The sequence below is a fragment of the Rattus rattus genome, chromosome X (genome assembly GCF_011064425.1).
Source record: "Rattus rattus isolate New Zealand chromosome X, Rrattus_CSIRO_v1, whole genome shotgun sequence".
NCBI lineage: Eukaryota > Metazoa > Chordata > Mammalia > Rodentia > Muridae > Rattus > Rattus rattus.
The window spans coordinates 107,898,683-107,907,000 of NC_046172.1; positions in this window are offsets into that span (position 1 = coordinate 107,898,683).

The window sequence follows — 8,318 nt, forward strand, 5'->3', positions numbered from 1 at the left end:
TCTTGTTGTTCAGAGTTAAACTCACCAGGTTAGGTGGCCCACAGCTTCCAGTAATTGACTTATCTCTTCCTCCTATCTCACTGTAGGAGCACTTGGATTATAGATGTGTGCTACTGTGTCTGGCTTTACATGAATTCTGGCAGCCTACACCGTGGTCTTCAAACTTGCCTGAGAGACAGAATACTTCATGAAAGGGTAAGAGTATGGTGGGCCTGGGAGAAGTTAGGAAGAGTGGATATGAGGATGATCAAATTTTATTTTGCATATGTATTAATGTCTCAAAACGTTAATTTCAAGGTTTTTGGAAGATATATTTTTTCTTTATTATTTTTTAATGTTTTATTTTAATCTCTGGTTTGATTTTTTTTTCTTTGTTTGCCTGTTTGTTTGTTTTCTTCACAGACAAGTTGGGCAAGTGGGGTGATGGGGAATACCCAGCAGGAGTTGAAGACAGGGAAACTGTGATTAGAATACATTGCATGAAAAAGTTATTTCCAGCTAGGTGGTGGCAGTGCAAACCTGTGATCCCATCATTTTGGAGGCAGAGACACATGGATCTCTGAGTTCAAGTCCAGCCTGGTCTATAGAATGAACTCTATGACAGCCAGGACTACATGGAAAAACCCTGTCTCTTAAAAAAAATTATTCCTGAAACAAAAAAGAAAAATCTTATTGACTTCATTATTTACTTCACCTTATGACACAGGTTTCTAGGAGCTTCAGTCTATAGAGGAACCCCATGCTTCATGCATGTGACACTTTTTTCCAAACCGGACAGTAAGACAGCTGAGGCCTTAAATGCATCTACTTTCCATAAATTCCCCACCATACCTCGCACAGTGTTAGGTCTAGAGCATGTGTCATGGTAACAGTTTGTTGTTACCTTTGTCATTTCCTCTGTTTTCTGATTGTTGTTGACTGAGTTACACCACATGCTCTCTAATCTCCCTTTAAACTATGCAAACCACCTCTATCAGCTGCACAGTCAAACAAAAGAAAAAAATCACTGTCAGAAAAACTAACAATTAATTCAAATACACAGTATTTCTGGAGTGTAGTGCAGTCATTTGACAGAACATTTGAACATGGTAATAAGTGACATTAATTTAAATTTCATGAGCCCGTAGAAAAATTATCTCTAAAGTAAATCCTTACTTGAAGGAGGTTCTAGAAAAGAAAATTAAATTAGATACATATATAATGCTATGGTCTGACACCCTAACCCCGAGAATAGCTATAACCATTTTGTTACATACCAGCTATTCCATATTGCTGCTGTAATATGCCTGCCAGTCACTGACACAAAGTGACTTGCCTCACAGCAGGGTAGTGCTGACCACATTCCCCATTATGTTCGGTATGTTCTGAGGTTTGCTAATCTTAAGAAATTCCATAAAGCTTTAGGTAGGACCCATCAAATCAAAGGTCACGTATGAACTGTTAGGTCTAAATATCTTGAGTCAGAGCTGATCATTGGGCAGTACTTCCTGCACTTGAGTATGAGTTCATTGTGGTCTTTGTGGTTCTTTTTCCTTCATAAGCCCTCAGTCTGAACTATGTCTCTGGTCTGACAAGTATTACAGTGGGCGATCAATAAGCCATCCCTGTCTGACTGAGATTGGTGCTCATGTGGTTTGTGGAATGACTCCTAGCCCACATCATATAAAAAAAAAAATCTCTGATACAAATAGAACTGTGGGACCAAAGAAAAACGACAATAGATTAAGGAAGGAGGCGCTACTTCCCACTCAGAGAATCTGAGGTACAGGAGCAAACAATCAAAGTGGAAAAGCACAAGCACACCTACTAGGAATGGCAGGTGGGTGTGGGAAGAGGAATAATTTAAAATGAAGAAAAAAGTACAGGTCACATAAAAGGTTATCAACATTTTGCTTAGGAGTTGGAGTTTTACCTTCATCATTGAATTATGCAAAGTGTACCCAGAATATTCTGCAATAAAACCTGCAAAATAAGTAGCTCAAAGCAAGATTCATTTTGGATTCATGTTATAGCGCCACGGTGAATAGTCTGAGAATCCCTTATTCTTGGACCCTGGCCAACAAAGTGGCCACCATCTAGAGAGACAGACACTGGGGCAATTTTTACATTAATCTTTAAAGTTTATCTCAGTGGTTCTCAACGTTCCTAATGCTATAACTCTTTATCATGTTATGGTGACAACCATAAAATTATTTTCAATACTACTTCATAATTATAATTTTTCTATTATAATTAATCACAATATAAATATCTGTGTTTTCTGATGGTCTTAGGTGATCTCTATGAAAAGGCTGTTCGACCCCAGGGTTACAACCCACAGGTGGAGAACCACTGCTGTATCTTAAGAATCATATATCCCTTCTGCCTATAGTTCACTGACTGTAGCATGTCATATGATCACGCCTAACTTCTTCAAGTAGGAGAGAAGTATGATTCTATCATGTGCCTAAAGAGTAAAGAACCACATATATGTATATTTTTGAGATTAGAATATAATTATAGCCCCTTCCCTTTCCTCCCTCCACACCTTCCTATACACACCTGTCCTATCTTCTTCAAATTAATGCGCTCTATTTTCATTATTGCTGTAAATGCATACATATATGTGTATACATTTAATAGACCAAAATGGTGACTACCAGACCCTTCAGGAAAACAATATGTATGCTCACATATAAATTTCAGAAAGATCTTAGTGGCATACATAGGATAGTCTGAGTGGGAGTCTTCCTGAAAAAAGAAAGGATACCTGGTCAGACTGAAATAATATTCTGGAAGAGGGATGGTCATGAATTAGAGATAAAGTAATGTATAGAAGAAATATTTAAGGAGAATCAAACAGATTGAATCAACAAGTTGTAAAAGTCAGAATAAGGATAAGGAAAGCTCCTGCAATCACACATAGGTGATGGGCTGAAATTGTGACAGTAGCCAGAGCAACCAGGGTGAGGCTGAGGACACAGAAGGGTTAATGAACTTTCCTTCTTAAGCATAACTGCCAATTGAGTTCAGTTACTGGGTGTTGACTATTGATAGTGAAGGACAGTAAATGGTAGGTATATGTCTTAGTTAGGGTTTGCATTGCTGTGAACAGACACCATGACCAAGGCAACTCTTATAAAGGACAACATTTAGTTGGGGTTGGCTTACAGGTTCAGAGGTTCAGTCCATTATCATCATGGTAGGAAGTATGGCAGTGTGCATGCAACCATGGTGCTGGGGGAGCTGAGAGTTCTATATCTTGATCAAAAAGCAGAAGACTCTTCTTGTGCACTGGGTGGATCTTGAGCATAGAATCACAAAAGCCCACCCCCACAGTGATAGACTTCCTCCAACAAGGCCGCGCCCACTCCAACAAGACCACACCTCCTGGTAGTGCTACTTCCCCATGGGTCAAGTATAATCAAACCACCACAGTTTGCATGCTGAAATTCAGTAACAGATAAGGTAGGGAGTTGTTCAATTTTAGCCAGAATCATAAAGGTAATAGAAACCATTTTTTGAGACAGAGTCTCATTTAGCCAAAGCTGTTTTCAAAGTTGCCGTGTAGCCATGGATAATCTTGAACTTGTGATCTGCCCACCTCTACCTCCTTCATACTGGGATCAGAGATACGCACTACCATGTCTGATGTTACATGGTGTTAGGGATGGAGCCCCCAGGGCTTCCTGCATGCTTGGTAAACACTTTACCAACTGAATTACACTGAACTACATTCCTACCTTCTGATTAATTTAAATATCTCCCAGCTGATGATTCAAGCACACGGGCAAGTACAAACTGAGAAAACCATGTGATAGACGAAGGCTAAAGGCAGCTAACCAACCAATATGTGTCTGGAATTGATGAGAAACAAGAGCAGAGGGATAGCCTTGCTAATGAAAATTTCCATTGTCATAATTTGTGATTTTAACAATTCACAACTGGTTAAATAAAATCAAACTGGGATTCTCTCTCTCTCTCTCTCTCTCTCTCTCTCTCTCTCTCTCTCTCTCTCTCTCTCATTTTCAAATTCCACTTTTACTTTTCTGATTTACTCCCTGCCACTTAGTGGCATTGTTCTACCATTAACTATGACCATTTAAATACCAAATTTAAAGAAGTACCTAAAAGTCAGAAGTTGTGTTTGTGGGTTGACTTCAAAATCTAGTCTTAGTGAGAGAAATGTTCACCTTCAGAGAACTGGAGGCCTATTTCAATGGCTGTCTCATCCAGCATGCCCCCAGAAACTTAGACCTGAATGGGATGGTGAGGGAATGAAGAAAAAACAGACTAATGCAGTGACAGAAAGCTGAGGGTTTTGCTCTTTCAGCTGGAGAAAATGGAGCATCTTGGAAGCTTGATATGTTTATTATACAGAGCTAAACAAGGAAGCAGGGTTATTGCATACAGCTGGTCAAGGAGCCACGGGTATTACATAGGGATAAACAAGAATACAAGATTTATAATATACAGCCACATCAAGGACACATAGTTAGCTAATCTCTTTCAATAAGTCTCTGTGAGGTAACAGTCTTCTGACCGTAAATATTTGGGAGGAGAAAGCTAAGGTGGATGTTTTCTGCACACCATCAGCATTCGTGCCTAGACCCAAGGAAGGCTTTGTCATTTCCCTCTGAACCTCACCCACATATCCTGCCCTCGTGAAAAGCTTTGTCATTTTCTTCAATGGTCTGATGCTCTGGGGTCTTGTCATAGCCATGCCCATGTCAAAGGCAAGCATCCACTCCAGACTTCACTTGGGTCCTCCTCTGCTCCCTACAGATGGCTACAGTGAAGACATCTGAGACATTAGCTCAAGTTTATCAGAATGGGATGAAATGCTACAGAGTGGAGGCCTGCGACATTGAGGCTGCCTACATGAAGGACTTTAAATGCAACCATCATCTCCAAGATTTACATGAATGAAAGCTCCATTTCACTTTATTGTTTGGGATTTTCAGCAACAAAATGTGAAAATTAAAAGAAAAATGAAATGAAATGAAAATGAGTCCCAGGGGTATTCATGCTTACAAGAGTTCTACAGCCACACTGTGGACAAGAGGCAACCCATGGTTTGCAGTCGCTGAGGCAAAATAAAGCAGCTAAGTGGTGTACATGCTACACTAACATTTATTTAAGGAGTTCCTTATATATTATGGATATAAAGTCTTAATCAGATATATGACTTGCAAAGATTTAATCTATTATATTGGTTGCCTTGTTACTACATTTGATAATGATTTTGATTCACAAATGATTTTTTATATATATATATTTTTTATTAACTTGAATATTTCTTATATACATTTCGAGTGTTATTCCTTTCCTGGTTCCGGGCAACATCCCTCCCCCTCCCCTTCCTTATGGGTGTGTTCCCTCCCCCACCTCCCCCCATTGCCGCCCTCCCCCAACTGTCTAGTTCACTGGGGTTCAGTCTTTAGCAGGACCCAGGGCTTCCCTTCCACTGGTGCTCTTACTAGGATATTCATTGCTACCTATGAGGTCAGAGTCCAGGGTCAGTCCATGAATAGTCTTTAGGTAGTGGCTTAGTCCCTGGAAGCTCTGGTTGCTTGGCATTGTTGTACATATGGGGTCTCGAGCCCCTTCAAGCTCTTCCAGTTCTTTCTCTGATTCCTTCAACGGGGGTCCTATTCTCAGTTCAGTGGTTTGCTGCTGACATTCGCCTCTGTATTTGCTGTATTCTGGCTGTGTCTCTCAGGAGCGATCTACACTTCTGCACTTCTTTGCTTCATCCATCTTATCTAATTGGGTGGCTGTATATATATGGGCCACATGTGGGGCAGGCTCTGAATGGGTGTCCCTTCAGTCTCTGTTTTAATCTTTGCCTCTCTATTCCCTGCCAAGGGTATTCTTGTTCCCCTTTTAAAGAAGGAGTGAAGCATTCACATTTTGATCATCCGTCTTGAGTTTCATTTGTTCTAGGCATCTAGGGTAATTCAAGCATTTGGGCCAATAGCCACTTATCAATGAGTGCATACCATGTATGTCTTTCTGTGATTGGGTTAGCTCACTCAGGATGATATTTTCCAGTTCCAACCATTTGCCTACTAATTTCATAAAGTCGTTGTTTTTATAGCTGAGTAATATTCCATTGTGTAGATGTACCAATTACATTTTCTGTATCCATTCCTCTGTTGAAGGGCATCTGGGTTCTTTTCCAGCTTCTGGCTATTATAAATAAGGCTGCATGGCGAACATAGTGGAGCACGTGTCTTTTTTATATGTTGGGGCATCTTTTGGGTATATGCCCAAGAGAGGTATAGCTGGATCCTCAGGCAGTTCAATGTCCAATTTTCTGAGGAACCTCCAGACTGATTTCCAGAATGGTTGTACCAGTCTGCAATCCCACCAACAATGGAGGAGTGTTCTCTTTCTCCACATCCTCGCCAGCATTTGCTGTCACCTGAGTTTTTGATCTTAGCCATTCTCACTGGTGTGAGGTGAAATCTCAGGGTTGTTTTGATTTGCATTTCCCTGATGACTAAAGATGTTGAACATTTCTTTAGGTGTTTCTCAGCCATTCGGCATTCCTCAGCTGTGAATTCTTTGTTTAGCTCTGAACCCCATTTTTTAATAGGGTTATTTGTCTCCCTGCGGTCTAACTTCTTGAGTTCTTTGTATATTTTGGATATAAGGCCTCTGTCTGTTGTAGGATTGGTAAAGATCTTTTCCCAATCTGTTGGTTGCCCTTTTGTCCTGACCACAGTGTCCTTTGCCTTACAGAAGCTTTGTAGTTTTATGAGATCCCATTTGTCGATTCCTGATCTTAGAGCATAAGCCATTGGTGTTTTGTTCAGGAAATTTTTTCCAGTGCCCATGTGTTCCAGATGCTTCCCTAGTTTTTCTTCTATTAGTTTGAGTGTACCTGGTTTGATGTGGAGGTTCTTGATCCACTTTGTCTTAAGATTTGCACAAGGTGATAAGAATGGATCGATCTGCATTCTTCCACATGTTGACCTCCAGTTGAACCAGCACCATTTGCTGAAAATGCTATCTTTTTTCCATTGGATGGATTTGGCTCCTTTGTCAAAAATCAAGTGACCATAGGTGTGTGGATTCATTTCTGGGTCTTCAATTCTGTTCCATTGGTCTATCTGTCTGTCTCTGTACCAATACCATGCAGTTTTTATCACTATTGCTCTGTAATATTGCTTGAGTTCAGGATAGTGATTCCCCTGAAGTCCTTTTTTTATTGTTGAGGATAGTTTTAGCTATCCTGGGTTTTTTGTTATTCCAGATGAATTTGCAAATTGTTCTGTCTAACTCTTTGAAGAATTGGATTGGTATTTTGATGGGGATTGCATTGAATCTGTAGATCGCTTTTGGTAAAATGGCCATTTTTACTATATTAATCCTGCCAATCCATGAGCATGGGAGATCTTTCCACCTTCTGAGGTCTTCTTCAATTTCTTTCTTCAGTGTCTTGAAGTTCTTGTTGTACAAATCTTTTACTTGCTTGGTTAAAGTCACACCGAGGTACTTTATATTATTTGGGTCTATTATGAAGGGTGTCGTTTCCCTAATTTCTTTCTCGGCTTGTTTCTCTTTTGTGTAGAGGAAGGCTACTGATTTATTTGAGTTAATTTTATACCCAGCCACTTGGCTGAAGTTGTTTATCAGCTTTAGTAGTTCTCTGGTGGAACTTTTGGGATCACTTAAATATACTATCATATCATCTGCAAATAGTGATATTTTGACTTCTTCTTTTCCGATCTGTATCCCTTGACCTCCTTTTTTTGTTGTCTGATTGCTCTGGCTAGAACTTCAAGAACTATATTGAATAAGTAGGGAGAGGGGCAGCCTTTGTCTAGTCCCTGATTTTAGTGGGATTGTTTCTCTCCATTTAGTTTAATGTTAGCCACTGGTTTGCTGTATATGGCTTTTACTATGTTTAGGTATGGGCCTTGAATTCCTATTCTTTCCAGGACTTTTATCATGAAGGGGTGTTGAATTTTGTCAAATGCTTTCTCAGCATCTAATGAAATGATCATGTGGTTTTGTTCTTTCAGTTTGTTTATATAATGGATCACGTTGATGGTTTTCCAGATATTAAACCATCCTTGCATGCCTGGATGAAGTTTACTTGATCATGGTGGATGATTGTTTTGATGTGCTCTTGATTCGGTTTGCCAGAATTTTGTTGAGTATTTTTAAGGCCGATGTTCATAAGGGAAATTGGTCTGAAGTTCTCTTTCTTGTTGGGTCTTTGTGTGGTTTAGGTATAAGAGTAATTGTGGCTTCATAGAAGGAAACCGTGTGCTCCATCTGTTTAATTTTGTGGAATAGTTTGGATAATATTGGTATGGGGTCTTCTA